The following is a 17,601-nucleotide window of genomic DNA, read 5'->3' as shown; positions in this document are numbered from 1 at the left end:
TGCATCTAAGGAGACCCGGAGACTTTATCCTCGCTGGAGGTAATTAAGCTCAGGTGCAACTCATCCGCGCTGCCCGGTCTCCTCCCTGCACCTGCCAATTAAACAAACAAGGTGGACAAACAACACACACGAAGAAAGAAACAGCAGGAACTGGAAGGGCAATACTCCCACCTCATGACGCAGGTAGGCTTAAATTCAGTCATGTGAAAAAATTAGGACACCCATTAAATATTCAGTTCTTTAAGAAATGTTCACATATCATTGTCTAATCTTGTGTTTATATATCTCTGGAAAAGAAAGTGATTTAATTGCAGGTAAACAACAAAAAATAACCTTGTTTTACCCCTTCAACAAAAAATAAACAATGAATAAATGTGGAATGAATAAATACATACATCTCAACATAACTCCTCAAAGGAGTAGTGCACAAGTTCATTACAAAACATGAAGTGAATGTTATCTGCAAAACAGTGTTACGGTTCAGATGGTTTAAGCAGTAGTAATAGGGCTGTGTAGGAACCTTAATAATCAGTAACCCACATTATCACGAATGGCACCCCCAAGTGGTGGCCAAGAATAAAGGAAACATGGCAGAAAACACAACAGTAACTTAAAATCACCTATGTGTTCGCTGTGTTAATTGAGCCTTGTAAGAAAGTATTTAACAAGTATGAGGTGAAGATAGGGTCACAGTCAGCAACACTGAAAACTAGGATTTGAATGTTTGAAAATACATTGTGAATGTGAAAGTTTTGGTTTCAAAGCTGAAAGCTATTGTTCAAGCATGGTATGCTCCTGTAGGTCCTCTTGTTACACAGGAGGTGAACACAGCCTGTTAAACAGGATGTGAACGCGGCTTTTCTGTGCCTAAGAGGATAAATACCTACCTCACCCTCCTGTTGTCGACCCATTTTCATTAGTTAATATGTGATAACTTTGGTTTTCTTCCATATAATTAACAAAAAATGACATGGATGGCTCCCTACTATAAGTGTAAAATATATGTTAATGTTAATGTTGGAAGTTCACTAAAAAGGTAAAACTATCGTACTAAAACTATTATACCTCGTGCTTTATAAGCAGTCAAAACAGCATGGGTAAATCTGGCCCAGGAGGACAAAAGGCGTGTCGTAAATTTGTAGACAATGCAACACACCTTTTGTCCTCCCGGGTTAAGAAGTACAATAAGTGATGAAAGCTTGAGTAAATTAGAGGTTTTAACTATAGAGATGAGGACTAAGGCTCATTATTGAGCATTTTGTTGCTGTGTTGATAAAATGAATAGCAGCAGGAAAATAAGGCTGTAGTGAGCCGTGTGTTCCCATGAATATTTTTTAAACTGCTTCCAGAAGAATTTATACTGATTTTAGTGGTTACATAGGAGCCAACAACAGGCACACTTTATTGCTTCATTTTTTAATTTATGGTATTTATTGCTAATAATGCATTAAACCAGGAAATGATGATCTCATGGGAATATTATATTCTGAAATTCAAATGAGATCAGCCAAGAATTAAACAGTATGCAAATTATTTTACAGTTGTATATAATCTTTACCTATATATTAACTTAAGTAGCCTCAGGACAACCACGCTCACACCACAGTGAAATTATTTCTTATATCTTCCAGTGAGAAAATGAGCTCAAAGGACATTCAAATGTCTAAATTGGAGGAACTCAGGCTGCACAATATTCCACAAAACACTTACTATTTCTAATTACATATTATTCATGCTTCATACATCTGTCATGTTTTATCAGTTTTTTAAAAAGTAGAAAAGTAGACAAAGTGACCATGATTCAATTCAGATTTTTAAAACTTTATTCATCGCAGTATAGTAATAGTAGTAATAACATCAATATAACAGGACAGCTTCATCCCACAGGGACTACCACCAAACCAAACATTTATAGGTCACATCGTCACTGAAGATTCCCAAATGTTTTTCTCATTGTATAGGGTGGGAACCCTAAAAGGTCATAAAAAAACATGCTCATTACCTCAGTATCTTCCTACCTTCCTTGCTTAAGTGCCGGGCTCAAATTTAGCTTTCAAGACAGTTTTTTTCATATTCACCATTGCTCCTAAAACAAGACCTCATGAAAGTCAGTGGGGTCAAAACAAATACAAACAATATATGCATACGGAAAAACAACCTAGACACAAACCCATGATTAAAACAAAAGTATTAAAAGAGAACATGATGGCTTGAAAACAATAGAGATAAATACAATAGAACTAAGAGAAACCAATGTAATCTACTTGTTGTTTCTTCTGTACATTAAGTTATCAAATTAAAATTAAGTTCTCAAAAATATATTAACAAATCAATATTTTAACACTATCATATATATATATATATATATATATATATGTTGTATTATAGGACCTAATGAATAATCTAAGTTCAGTCACAGTCTGTGTTTAACTTGTGTAATGGCTGTGTAACTTTAGCTTTTGCTGTAGCACAGATATTTTAATTTAGCTGCGTAACAAAAGAAACCATGTTTGCTGCTGCTTAATGTAGCTGTTAATGGATGGAGTATTGTCTCCAGAAATTAATATCAACTATTACTGACATAAATTTTCATCTTGTGGAAGGATATACTTTTACATGCAGAACAACCTGCAATACAAGTCTCTGTGTCACTCCATATGTGCCCAGTGTAGTGCTGCAGCGGGGCAGGGCCGCTCACTGTCCATCATCATCCTTATTCCATTTCTGTGAATATGTTTGGCCTTCTACGAAGTCATAATTGACTCATAATTGATAGCTTATTAAAAAATGGAAAAAATGGATTTCTGTACAAAAGCACTGGTAAAGTAAAACTAAAAACAAACGGATATTGGTTTTAATAGTTAACTACACAAAATAGCAAAGTCTGAATTTGAAAAATCTGAAAAACAAAACAATTACATTCTCATTAATGTATTCAAAAATCCATATATGTCACAAGAGCTCAGTTGAGACTCTACACCTGCTGATAGGAAGTTAGCAATATAAACAGTTACACATTTGCTCCCTGACAGAAGTTAAATTGCCAGATCGAGGACAATCTCTGTCCTTCTGATGATGATTATGGGAGAGGTCTTTTAGCCCTGTGTTACTATGAAGGTCCCAACGCCAAGTGCCGGTGTCCAAATTGCAGAAGAGACTCCTGGTCTGGACACCTCAGACATTCATTGAGCTTGATTCTTCCCACCAAGGGGACATGCCTCAAGGACTACTTACTCTTTTTAAGGTTCAGCACCATAACCTGTGAAATACATCACCGCCATTTATGTTTGATTAATGAGCAGCATAACCAGGTCTGATATGAACAATGAGAAGTGAACTTACTGTAAGGTGCAACATGGAATCTAGAAATGTGGTGGGTGTCTATTACTGCTTGTCCGCACACACACAAGTCTGCAATTAAATTTAGAGCTCAGCATGAGAGATTTCTGCACTTGTTGCCATACACTCATTACTTATTTTGACTGTTTTTTTTCATTTAAATATTTCTACACATTATATAGACGGGATCTTACTTTGTGAATGAAGTTTGCAAGTTGAAGTTGAAATTGTTCAGTTCTTCTTCGTGTGTTGATTGGTTTGTCATCACTGAAAGAAAATTTAAATTTCAAGTTTGTAACTTTGTCTCAAGTAATAAATGTAGAAGACTCTAATATTAACTAGAAAATATCCATCTCAATTTTTATATCATGCCATCACCAACATTTATGTTTCTTTTTTTATTTTCCTTTTAATTATTTTATTTCATATTTTTTTCATCTAATTTTATTTTGTCTTATTGACTGTATGTTGGTTTCATACATATTATTTTACATGTAGGTTCCAATTAATGTCTTATAAATTAAAAAATGAATTTGAGGCGTACAATCACATTCTCTGACTACATATTTAGCAGTAAAAACTGTCTGTGTAAATGTGAACTTTGAAAGTGGTATTACTCTGCAGGGAGGTGGTGCCGGCTAAAGCCCGACGTGTTGAGCCGCTCTGCATTTCCAGAGCAGCTGAAAGCTGCAGGCTTGACTGTCTGCTCATCTCCATCCCAGAACTTCATTTTGTGTCTCACACTAAAACACAACCTGTACAAGTGTCACAACACAAAGCTGTCAGTGAAACACACATTACTGCGGTTCAGTGTTGGAGGTATTAGTCACATCATATAGTGACAGTAGCATAACCACACTGTGAAAACACAGATACATGAACACGTTTGACATGAAAAACAGTGTTATCAGCTTAATGGACTTAAAGGTTCAGTGTGTTAAATGTGAAAGATTAAGCAGCATCTAGTGGTGAGACTGCAGAATACAATGTTCTGAGCACCCCAACCCCCACGTCCACTCCATACTCTACGTCATTCCTAAGACTTCCTTCTAGGTGAGTAAATCATTACCTTCTTGCCTCCAAATACTAATCAGTAATCAAGGCACAACAAAACAGGCTTGTTGTTTCAATTTGTGATTCAAACATTCATGTCAGTCCTGTAAAAACAGCACATACTGTAGACAAAAATGTCTCTCAGGCTTCTAATATGTTTGTTTTTACCGCTACCTTTAAACTTCAAGTCAGAGGACATTTATTTCCTGCTTGCAGGATTTATCATTTATAGAAACACCTTAGAAAACATTAACAGTGTGCAGTGAGTTTAACACACGAAGGACCAGTGTGGGAATGTAAATGATTGTAAATGATTGTGAAATCTGTAGACCTCATTACACTTAACATGTTCTTGGAAAGTCTTAAGTTTTGCCAAAGTGCAAATTGATTGCAGGCTTTTTAACAAATGTTAACACCTCCTGTGGTTTCAGAATTCAACTGTGAGGATTTAATGGGATTAAAGTTCCTCTGTTCATGCAAACTCAATTTTCCCACTGGTGCTTTCACAGGCAGAGTATATCAGGCCCCTTAACTCGGAAAGCCTTTTCACATGTAACTACAAACACAGAAAAATAAAACGTTGTAAATTTGTTCAATATTCTGTATGTTTGTTTCTTTTTAAGTATATATCTACACATACACAGTTCTGAGGCTTGTTGTCCAACTTTGCCTTGTTAGTAATCAGCCTTAATACTGACTTAATACTGAAGCATTAAAGAAGCTTCTTTCTTTGGACTAAGTAGAACACCAGGTCTAAACAAACACACAGAACAACAACATCCTAACCATCTTTTATCAACACTTACCCTGTGCTGCAGTTTGGACTTCAGCTTGTCCAAAGTGAAATCACAAGTGCTGTGTCCACAGTGCTTTGTTATTTGAAGCCAACAGGGGGAAAAAATGGTTCTCTTATACTGAACATTTTTGACTGTATGCCAAGCCTTTTTTTTAATCTTGATGACACTCCCACAAAACACCTGCAGGAGCAATTTCAGACTGGAGGGAGAACAGCCAAGTCTCACGCTTCAATTAAAACAATCTGGGTGCACTGGAAAAGCAAAAAGATTCACCTTGGATTAAAAGTGAAGTCAATGTTTCCATTCACCACTTCAGCCTCACACTGTCTAAACAAAACACAGAAAAATAATGTTTATGGAATGTTTATAAAAGGTAAACATGTAACGATTGTGTATATTGGCCAAACATTTAGTAATACCTGACGTATGGTAATAAACCATTTGCTGGAGAAAAACTCAACAGACGTTGGGTTGTGATGAGAAAGTTTTGAAACCCACAGTGGTTTGCACTTAATTTTCTCATTTTTCTAAAGTGAGAAAATCGTTTATTAACACTAGTGGGGTATTAATAGTGGCTTGTGCATTCCTGCAGTCTGTGTAAATTTAAATGACATTAACAAAGTTGTGCTGAGGTCCTGCATTTGTTTTTCATAAGTACAGTTTCCAGAGAAATTAATGGAATTTGGAGTTAGACAAAAAATTGACAGTTATCCTTTAATTCATGGATGTTCAGTATGGAGCTGGAGTCAGGACTTGAAGCCAAGTTCAATTCAATTTAATTCAATTTAGTTTATTTGCATAGCACCAAATCTAAATACAATCATCTCAAGGCACTTTAGATAGAAGCCCAACAAATCCCTCATGGTCAAACACTTGGCGACTGTGGAGAGGCAGAAGTCCCTTTAACGAAGGAAACCACCAGCAGAACTGGACTCAGCAATATAACGAACATCAGCGGGGAAACTCTCTGACTGTCTAAAGTTCAGAAATACACCTCTATATATCTAAAGCAGACTAATTAACATGTGTTACCTCGTTTAATTCATCTGTTCACCAACATAGATTTAAAAATGACAATCTAATGTTTTAGGAGGAGTCATATCATGTTGGTGAGGGAAACAGAGGTGATGAGGAAGTGATGGGTAAGTTTGGTATGCAGGACAGGAATGCAGAAGGACAGATGGTGGTAGACTTCTCAAAAAGGATGGAAATGGCTGTAGTGAACACATTTTTCCAGAAAAGGGAGGAGCATAGGTTGACATATAAGAGTGGAGGCAGGAGCACACAAGTTGATTACATCTTGTGCAGACGTTCCATCCTGAAAGAGATCAGTGACTGCAAAGTAGTGGCTGGGGAGAGTGTAGCCAGACAGCATAGGATGGCGGTGTGTAGGATGACTCTGGTGGTGAGGAAGATGAAGAGGACAAGGGCAGAGCAGAGGACCAAGTGGTGGAAGTTGAAAAAGGAAGAGTGTTGTGTGGCTTTCAGGGAGGAGTATGATAGGTTGGACTCTAAGGAGGGAGAGGTGGATTTGTACAGGTTGGAGAGGCAGAGAGACAGAGATGGGAAGGATGTGCAGCAGGTTAGGGTGATCAAGGACAGGGATGGAAATGTGTTGACAGGTGCCACAAGTGTGATGGAAAGATGGAAGGAACTTTGAAGAGTTGATGAATGAGGAAAATGTTAGAGAGCACAGAGTAGAAGAGGTGACTGTTGTGGAGCAGGAAGTAGCAAAGATCAGTAAGGATGAAGCGAGGAAGGCGTTGAAGAGGATGAAGAGTGGAAAGGCAGTTGGTCCTGACGACATACCTGTGGAGGTATGGAAGTGTTTAGCAGAGGTGGCAGTAGAGTTTCTGACTGGGCCACTTAACAAGATCTTGGAGAGTGAGAGGCTGCCTGAGGAATGGGGGAGAAGTGTACTGGTGCCCATCTTTAAGAACAAGGGAGACATGCAGAGTTGTGGAAACTACAGAGGAATAAAGCTGACGAGTCACACAGTGAAGTTATGGGAAAGAGTAGTGGAGGCTAGGCTGAGGTCAGAAGTGAGCATTTGTGAGCAGCAGTATGGTTTCATGCCAAGAAAGAGAACCACAGATGCAATATTTGGTTTGAGAATGCTGATGGAGAAGTACAGAGAAGGCCAGAAGGAGCTGCATTGTGTCTTTGTAGATTTGGAAAAAGCGTATGACAGGGTGCAGAGAGAGGAGCTGTGGTTTTGTATGAGGAAGTCTGGAGTGGCAGAGAAGTATGTTCGAGTTGTGCAGGACATGTATGAGAGCTGTAAGACAGTAGTGAGGTGTGCTGTAGGGGTGACAGAGGAGTTCAAGGTGGAGGTAGGACTGCACCAAGGATCGGCTTTGAGCCCCTTCTTGTTTGCTGTGGTGATGGACAGGCTGACAGATGAGGTTAGACAGGAATCTCTGTGGACCATGATGTTTGCAGATGACATTGTCATCTGTAGTGAGAGCAGGGAGCAGGTGGAGGAAAATCCAGAGAGGTGGAGGTTTGATCTGGAAAGGAAAGGAATGAAGGTTAGCCACAGTACAACAGAGTACATGTGTGTAAATGAGAGTGACGCAAGCAGAACGGTGAGGTTACAGGGAGTAGAGGTGAAGATGTTGAGGTTCTCTCTGGGAGTGACGAGGATGGATAGGATCAGGAATGAGGACATCAGAGGGACAGCTCATGTTAGATGTTTTGGAGAAAAAGCCAGGGAAGCCAGATTGAGATGGTTTGGACATGTTCAGAGGAGGGACAGTGAATACATTGGTAACAGGATGCTGAGGTTAGAGCTGCCAGGAAGGAGGCCTAGAGGAAGACCAAAGAGGAGGTTCTTGGATGTAGTGAAGGAGGACATGAGGATAGTTGGTGTGGGTGAGGAGGATACAGAGGATAGGGTTAAATGGAGGCAGATGATTTGCTGTGGAGACCCCTGAAGGGAGCAGCCCAGAGGAGAAGAAGAAGGTGCTTTATGACTTCTCCTAATGTTACTGAAATTTTGTAGAATATTTATTCTGACTCAACATTGATGCTTTCTGTGTCTGTAATCAAAGAACTACACAATATTGATGTTTGGGGTCAAAATGACCTCTGTGATAAACTCCATTACCTTAAGTGCTATGGATTTTCACATGTTTACCAGTCTGTCTGATGTACCAGGTACAATTAGTCAATATAAGAAAAAATGGGTCTATACAAGCTTTCCTCCAGTCCCAGCACACACACACACTCACACACACACGCACACATCTACTTCTGTTTTTGTCAGAACAGTCATTGACAATGAATTCCCTAGGCCTTTAGCCTAACTGACTGATTTCATATAATTCAAAGTGCCACCTATGGTCCTTGCTTCTGAGCTTACTCAAAGGTTTGACCTTGTCTCAAAAGGAGATTCTGCCTTCGCTATTCAAGCCACACAGTTAAAGAAAACCCTCTCAGTTTATCTTGCGTCTGTCATCTCTTTACATTCATTTCCAGATGATGTTGGCACACTTGGACTCATACTGATTCATGATAAGGGAAAATGTTAAAAATATTCGAAGTTGTGGCAAACATTGACCAAAGTAAGTTAGCCAGTAAACAATTTCAGCTTGAAGAAGACTGTAAATCTTATAGACACAGAAATCAGCAGAACACTCTTCTGCTATTTGTCCTTTTTTAATTTTATGGGTATGTGCTTGAACACAACCTCTGCTAAAAAAACTGAGATGAATCCTGAGTACTACAGACCTATTTACCCAACTACATTTTATTTCCAAAATCTTCCAAAATTTCCAACTGCTTTTACTGTCAAATATATATATTGTTAAATTTCAATCTGGCTTTCATAAGCATTATAGCACAGAGACTGCCCTCCTGTAACCCTAACCCTTTAAGGTGATGACATTCATCTGGCTTCTAAAACTGGGATGTGGTCAGTTCTTGTTCTACCAGATCTTAGTACTGCATGTGACACAGTCAGTGACAAAATTTCATTAGGCAGATTGAGGCAAAGGGAAGAAATAACAGGTATACTGCATTAGAATTTGCATTTTTTATACTTCTCTTGCATCAAGTCTTGCATCTCCATAAGTTATTCAAGTTTAGGTTAGCATTTCCAATGGGCAAGAATGGTGTCCCTCAGGGGTCAGTGCTGGGACCAAATTTGTTTTCTTTGTACATGCTTTAAAACTTTTTGCCACTTAACTCAAGTAAAACTATGGTTTTAGCTGTTCTCCAGAATTTGGAAAAACAGATGTCTATTTGTCTCTTTTATATCACATTAAACCTGACAGCAGAAATCTGTGTTTGGTTTGATAGTTATCTAAGTTTTGAACAGTATGTCACAAATGTGATGGAATCTTTTATCATTTACGAAATATTTCAAAAATTCCCCCTTGTTTGTGGTTATGCTAGGCATGTCATTTTCTCATGCCTCAACTACAGATTTTTATTGAATGGTTTTCTTTTTATTATTTATCTTTCACACAAAATTACAGTGGACCCTAGGGGGACAAAGCATGGAAAAGCAAAGCAAACATCAGGGGAACATTGTTCAAATCTGAAAACAGAAGTGTTATGAAAATTTGTTTCTTTTACAGTTGTGTTTTTAGACGTGTAGTATGTTTCCTTCATGTTTGAGCACAAATAAATATATACATGTATTGAACATGAAGGTTTATTATGTCTGGTTTATGAATTACCAATATCATAAACCATCTTAATAATCTGGGGCACCAGATCCTTTGATGGTGGATCAACCAATCAATTAATGAGTAATACAGGATATCAGTCTACAATCTGAGGAAGAGTTCTCTGATTCAGTGACGTATTTACTGTGTGAAATAACATTAATGATGCCAGTCACAGTTGTCTTTTTAAGATTTATTCAGCTATTTACAGTATATACATGTTATTTACACAGGAGGGACTGGAGGGAGAACTGATCAGTGAAATTAGCTGAATTATTACTCACTAACATGTTGACTAAGGCTGTAGGTTTCAAGGACAGCAGAAAGTTTTTTGGCATTTCTGTCACAAGCCTTGTCTACGTGAACATTAAAATCACCTGTAATAACTAAACAGTTAAACTCTATTAAGACAGCTGAAAGCATCTCAGTAAAATCATCAATAAAATTTTGACAACATTGGGGAGGCTTGTAAATGATTATATATAAATATATATGTATATATATATATATATATATAGAGAGAGAGAGAGAGAGAGAGAGAGAGAGAGAGAGAGTGAGATATTTTTTGCTCCATTTTAAAAGGTACATACTTGAATGAAGAAAATGTGGGTAACAACATTATCCCTAAAAAAGGCCAGGGGTGTTTAACACTGGTGCAAAGGGGGTGGTGTTTGCTGGGGGGATGAATTCAACAACATTGATGATAGTACCATGACCTTGCCAAGTTAGGGTGAGGGGAAAGACACTGTATCGTCAAGGTTCAGAGTAATATTTTGGTCACCATAGCATTTATTACTGATAGTAAGTTTTGCTTTCTTAGCAGTCTGAGCATGTCATGAAGTCTTTTTTCAGATGCTAGAGTGAAAATCTTTGTAGCACACTGATTACCTGAAGATATATTTGGCAGTTTTGGCACAATGTGTTTTCTTTCCCAGATAAGTTGAACCATAAACAATCTGTGGCTATAGTCACTCAGTAGGCAGACAGTAAGACAGCCATTTCTGTTACAGTAGCTCCTCCACAGGATCGGGCCAGACAGGCCCCCTCTCTCTCCATGCAATGAGATAAATGTTATTAATTTGACCTGGTAGTGGTTTTAATGTTGTGGCTAATTAATGCGTTTTTCTTCATATGTGCAGACTCTCATATTTAGAAGTTTGGACTTAGCAAGTGTGAACGTGAAGGCCAACCTACAGTGGATGGAAGGACATAGGATGCTCAATGTGCAAATGGTACACCAGCATTATTGCTGACAACACGAGCTCAGCTCTAGGGTCTACACTGTTCCCATTATCAATACAATTGTGAATAAAAACAAACAATACTATCAGAATTTTAAAGAAAGCTCTCTTGTATAATGGTAACATGAAATGTACAATAAAGCGTAACATTATTGCGAGTAATCTAATCTTCAGTCCAAATCCATTTACCAGGAATAACATCCCATCTTAAAGGTAGTTGCTTCCTAGTTAGAGCTACTTTGGTCTGCTATTGGATGATAACATCTTTGAACATGCTAGTCTATCCATGTAATGCAGATATCTATAATTACATTTTGAGTCAAAATAAAGATATAGTATAATTTTGAGTAGTCATAATTCTAATTAAAGATATCTTTAATTTTGCACATTTATATATAACTATATATCTAATTATGGTTTTGGAAGTGTCAAACTATTAAGAAATTTGAATTATGTCTAGTTAAAATATAATTACAGATATCTGAAATATGAGTTTGAGCAATAATAATAGATGCTAACACAGCATAATAGCATCTGTGATGCCATTTTGAATATCAGAACAGGAATTGTGAATAGCTGAAATTCTGAAGTTAAAACACTACCCATAACCTTTACAAGACATCCCTAAAATCTTTGAAGCTATCTGAACAGGAATTCTGACTAGTCAGAACTCAAATTTAAGATCTTCAATTAAATTGATTAGTAATATATTAGCTTTATTTATTATTAGATATCTGCAATGTATTTGAGTAGTTAAAAATCAAGTTTCATATATCAGTAATTTTAACTAGACATAATTCCACATTCAGATATCTCTAATTGAAACACCTAAAAAGATAATTAAGATATCTTTTAAATGTGCCAAATATAAGATATCTTTAACAGAAATTATTATGAAAAAAATCCATTAAAAACACACTTTAACTAGTAAGGCTGTAATTAAAGCCTTAGGCAAGATAGGCAAAGATAACAACGACAGGCAAAACAAGTGTAGACATTTAGAAATTGTTTTCCCATTGCAATCATTAAGGAATTCTTATTAGTTATAATGCCATTGCAAATAACTTAAGTTATTTCAGTTTTGACTAATCAGAAATATATTACAGATATCTTACATGTGAATCCTGTCCACCTATTTAATGTTAAATTGGCTAGCCATAGACTGCTGACACAAGAAGACTGACACATTTGGTTTGATGTAGCAATGAAGTACTGCAGAATGAACTGTGCGCCTTTTGGCCTAGTTATTCTAATGCCCCATTGCTTGGTGCTTCAGTAGATGGTTTGATTGTGATCCATGTGCACAGCCACCATTTTGGATTAGCTGAGATAAAGTGTCCTCAGGTGAACAATTATGTGGCCACTCATAATACTGGCAGGTACAGGGTCAACTGTTGATCACTGACCTGAAATATGAGGACAAGAGGATAAGAGTACCATGCAGTGACACACCTACCATTCTCCCTAATGTCGGATTTATACTGGGAAAATATGTGACTCTGTGAGAGTAAAGACGAAGGCATCTGACACCTTATCTTTGTACAGTTAATAATGACTTGGGTGTTAAAATATTTGGCAAACACAGTAGGCATCATGACTCTAATAGTGTCAGGAGGCCTCCATATCCCAACAGCAACCAACGAGTTATGTTATCCTGTTAGTTATCTTAGTGGTAATACTGTGAATCCTAGCCTGAACAACACAAAGGTAAGTATGAACTGAATCAAATTATTTAGATAGGAGTATTGCCTTGGGAAATAAGTTATCAGTGAGTTGCTTCTAAAAACACAATTGTACAGGATTAATTGTGCCTACCAGTTGGTGAGGTGTATCAGCGTCCTTGTGAGGAGCTGAAAGTGGATGACTGTGTAATACACAAAATTCTTCTTGTTGCAGGTTCAATCATTCTTCAAAATGATTATTTTAGACTACCAGTCAAAATGATTAGAAATTTAAGCAGTTCAGTCCAGAGAACAACCTGAGAAAATATTTTGGAATAAATTTTTACCTAACAGGTTACATGACTTGGACACTATTGATATACAGTGGGTACGGAAAGTATTCAGACCCCTTTAAATGTTTCACTCTTTGTGTCATTGCAGCCATTTGCCAAAATCAAAAAAGTTCATGTTATTTCTCATTAATGTACACTCAGCACCCCATCTTGACAGAAAAAAACAGAAATGTAGAAATTTTTGCAAATTTATTAAAAAAGAAAAACTGAAATATCACATGGTCATAAGTATTCAGACCCTTTGCAGTGACACTCATATTTAACTCACATGCTGTCCATTTCTTCTGATCCTCCTTGAGATGGTTCTGCTCCTTCATTGGAGTCCAGCTGTGTTTAATTAAACTGATTGGACTGGATTAGGAAAGGCACACACCTGTCTATATAAGACCTTACAGCTCACAGTGCATGTCAGAGCAAATGAGAATCATGAGGTCGAAGGAACTGCCCAAGGAGCTCAGAGACAGAATTGTGGCAAGGCACAGATCTGGCCAAGGTTACAAAAGAATTTCTGCAGCACTCAAAGTTCCTAAGAGCACAGTGGCCCCCATAATCCTCAAATGGAAAAAGTTTGGGACGACCAGAACTCGTCCTAGACCTGGCCGTCCAGCCAAACTGAGCAATCGTGGGAGAAGAGCCTTGGTGAGAGAGGTAAAGAAGAACCCAAAGATCACTGTGGCTGAGCTCCAGAGATGCAGTAGGGAGATGGGAGAAAGTTCCACAAAGTCAACTATCACTGCAGCCCTCCACCAGTCGGAGCTTTATGGCAGAGGGGCCCGACGGAAGCCTCTCCTCAGTGCAAGACACATGAAAGCCTGCATAGAGTTTGCCAAAAAACACATGAAGGACTCCCAGACTATGAGAAATAAGATTCTCTGGTCTGATGAGACCAAGATTGAACTTTTTGGCGTTAATTCTAAGCGGTATGTGTGGAGAAAACCAGGCACTGCTCATCACCTGCCCAATACAATCCCTACAGTGAAACATGGTGGTGGGAGCATCATGTTGTGGGGGTGTTTTTCAGCTGCAGGGACAGGACGACTGGTTGCAATTGAAGGAAGGATTTCTAGAAATGTAGAAATTTTTGCAAATGTATTAAAAAAGAAAAACTGAAATATCACATGGTCATAAGTATTCAGCACAATTAAAAATTTAAAGGGGTCTGAATACTTTCCGTACCCACTGTATATTTTGTGCCTAAGCCCTGGGAGATCCAGGCGTAAATAAAAACTCTTTTGTGTCCTGCATTTGGGTCCTACCTCCTTCATCACCGCACCCTACACCACATAACAAAAATGAATGGTAGGTTGGATATTGGTCTATAATTAGCCAAGACTCCTGGATCAAGTTCTGGCTTTACAGAGAGCTCTTTTATATGTTAATAGACTGTTTTTCAAGGCTAGAAAAATTTCCTCTAAGTTTGTGGAACGCCACTTCCTTTCCAGCCTTCGTGATGCCTGCTTTAAGGTACGAACATGTAAATTATACCATGGGGCTAGTCTTCTCTGATTCACTAACTTCTTTTTCAGAGGGGCCACAGAATCAAGCGCTTCACGCAGTGAGGTTACAGCGCTGTCAACAACATGATCAATTTGGTAGGGAGTAGGATTAAGGCAGCTGCCCTCCATTATGTTTATACTTGGCATAGATGTAAATAAAGATGGAATCATTTTCTTAAATTTATTAACAGCGTTGTCGGATAAACATCTGCTGTAGTGGAATTTTCTTCCAGACGCTGCATGATCCATCATTTTAAATTCAAAAGTTATTAAAGAATGATCTGACAAAACAGGATTTGGGGGGAAAATTATTAGATGTTCAATTTCGACGCCATAGGTCAGAACAAGATCAAGGGTGTGATTGAAACAGTGGGTGGGTTTATTAACGTTTTGAGTGAAACCAATTGAATCTAATATAGAATTAAATGCAGTGCTGAGGCTGTTATTTTCAACATCTACATGAATGTTAAAATCTCCCACTATAATGACTTTATCTGATCTAAGCACTAGATCAGACAGGAAGTCAGGGAATTCAGTTAAAAACTCTGAGTAAGGAACAGGTGGACGGTACAAAATGACAAGTAGAACTGGTTTTTGTGTTTTCCAGTTTGTATGTGAGAGACTAAGAGTGAGGCTCTCAAATGAGTTATAACTGTTCTGAGGATGAAAGTTTAATAAGTTTCAGTCTGTTCTCTCCCTTTCCTTCCATCTCTCTCTCTCTCTGTGCACTGACAATCACATACAAACATACTGTAATCAAGTATAAAATACTCAAATAAGCAAATAAACACAGTAGGCCTATTTATGAGTTAAATAAATGCAAAAGGTTGGGAAGAAATTATTTTTAATAACATATAAACACGCTGCTTACATAATGTTAGGACTTCACTAAACAGCACCTCAAAATATCAGAGTTTGGCTGCAATAAATTGGCAAATAGGGTGCTTAGTAACTACATGTTCCTGATCATCTGCATTTTCACCTGGTTCATCTTTCTCTCCTCTTCTCTATCTCCATCCTCCTTTTTGTGCTGTCATCCAAAAACCGAAGGCAACAACCCAACAGAGAATTCATCATTGCTGCTCAATGCACTGGGGTTATGTTCTTATAGGCTGTCGCACTGTCTCACCTGAACCTGCTTTCCTATAAAAAATAAACGTCCATCTGTGAGGGAGAAAAGAAATTACGAGTGGGTCTCGGTTTGTTTTTACAATATTTCAGTACACTATCCACACATGTAGGCAACTGTAACTGTAACTGTGAAAAAGTGTTGGCCCCCTTCCTGATTTCTTATTTTTTTGCATGTTTGTCAGACATTGTTTCAGATCATCAAACTAATTTAAATATTGGTCAAAGATAACACAAGTAAACACATCATGCAGTTTTTAAATTAAGGTTTTTATTATTAAGGAAAAAGAAAATCCAAAACTACATGGCCCTGTGTGAAACAGTGTTTGCCCCCTAAACCTAATAACTGGTTGGGCCGCCCTTAGCAGCAACAACTGCAATCAAGCGTTTGTGATAACTTGCAATGAGTCTGTTCCAGCGCTGTGGAGGAATTTTGGCCACTCATCTTTGCAGAATTGTTGTAATTCAGCCACATTGGAGGGTTTTTGAGCATGAACTGCCTTTTTAAAGTCATGCCTCAGCATCTCAATCGGATTCAGGTCAGGACTTTGACTAGGCCACTCCAAGGTCTTCATTTTGTTTTTCTTCAGCCACTCAGAGGTGGACTTGCTGGTGTGTTTTGGATCATTGTCCTGCTGCAGAACCCAAGTTCGCTTCAGCCTGAGGTCACGAACAGATGGCCGGACATTCTCCTTCAGGATTTTTTGGTAGACAAAATTCATGGTTCCATTTATCACAACAAGTCTTCCAGGTCCTGAAGCAGCAAAACAGCCCCAGACCATCACACTACCACCACCATATTTTACTGTTGGTATGATGTTCTTTTTCTGAAATGTGGTGTTACTTTTACACCAGACGTAATGGGACAGTCGTCAGTCCACAGAGTATTTTCCCAGAAGTCTTGGGGATCATCAAGATGTTTTCTGGCAAAACTGGGATGAGCCTTTATGTTCTTTTTGCTCAGCAGCGGTTTTCGTCTTGGAACTCTGCCATGCAGACCATTTTTGCCCAGTCTCTTTCTTATGGTGGAGTCATGAACAGTGACCTTAACTGAGGCAACTGAGGCCTGCAGTTCTTTGGATGTTGTTGTGGGGTCTTTTGTGACCTCTTGGATGAGTCGTGGCTGCGCTCTTGGGGTAATTTTGGTCAACCAGCCACTCCTGGGAAGGTTCTCCACTCTTCCATGTTTTTGCCATTTGTAGATAATGGCTCTCACTGTGGCTCGCTGCAGTCCCAAAGCTTTAGAAATGGCTTTATAACCTTTTCCAGACTGATAGATCTCAAATACTTTCTTTCTCATTTGTTTTTGAATTTCTTTGGATCTCAGCATGATGTCTAGCTTCTGAGGATCTTTTGGTCTACTTCACTTTGTCAGGCAGGTCCTATTTAAGTGATTTCTTGATTGCGATCAGGTGTGGCAGTAATCAGGCCTGGGTGTGGCTAGAGGAATTGAACTCAGGTGTGATAAAGCACAGTTATGTTTTAACAGGGGGGGGGCAAACACTTTTTCACACAGGGCCATGTAGTTTTGGATTTTCTTTTCCCGTAATAATAAAAACCATTTAAAAACTGCATGATGTGTTTACTTGTGTTATCTTTGACTAATATTTAAATTTGGTTGATGATCTGAAACAAAGTGTGAAATCAGGAAGGGGGACAACACTTTTTCACACAACTGTAGAATAAATAGGCTAATAATCAATTAACTATTTCTTGAACTTCCTTTACATTTCAGTTATTAAACCAATCACATTTACATTCTGATGAATGAGTCTGAACTCTTTGGAGGCTGTGGTGGAGAGATGCACACAGGAAAAAGGTAGAGACAATCCTGAAATACAATGACCATCCCCTTCATCC

The 17,601-nt window shown here is 38.2% G+C and overlaps 1 long non-coding RNA gene and 1 pseudogene across 1 annotated transcript; both read right to left on the bottom strand.

The window, feature by feature from the left end:
- Nucleotides 1-17,601, bottom strand: part of LOC113143885 (zinc finger protein 208-like) — a 905,597-nt pseudogene that overhangs the window by 376,843 nt on the left and 511,153 nt on the right.
- On the bottom strand, nt 1,806-5,315 carry LOC113143913 (uncharacterized). Its single transcript, XR_003297096.1, has 5 exons — nt 5,199-5,315; nt 3,957-4,094; nt 3,534-3,606; nt 3,343-3,411; nt 1,806-3,259 (listed from the first exon to the last, which is right to left on the bottom strand). It is a non-coding gene; the product is annotated as an uncharacterized LOC113143913 (long non-coding RNA).

Source organism: Mastacembelus armatus, unplaced genomic scaffold (genome assembly GCF_900324485.2).
Source record: "Mastacembelus armatus unplaced genomic scaffold, fMasArm1.2, whole genome shotgun sequence".
Classification (NCBI taxonomy): Eukaryota; Metazoa; Chordata; class Actinopteri; order Synbranchiformes; family Mastacembelidae; genus Mastacembelus; species Mastacembelus armatus.
Note: the sequence above shows the minus strand (reverse complement) of the source record. Positions and strands in the feature narration are given on the sequence as shown.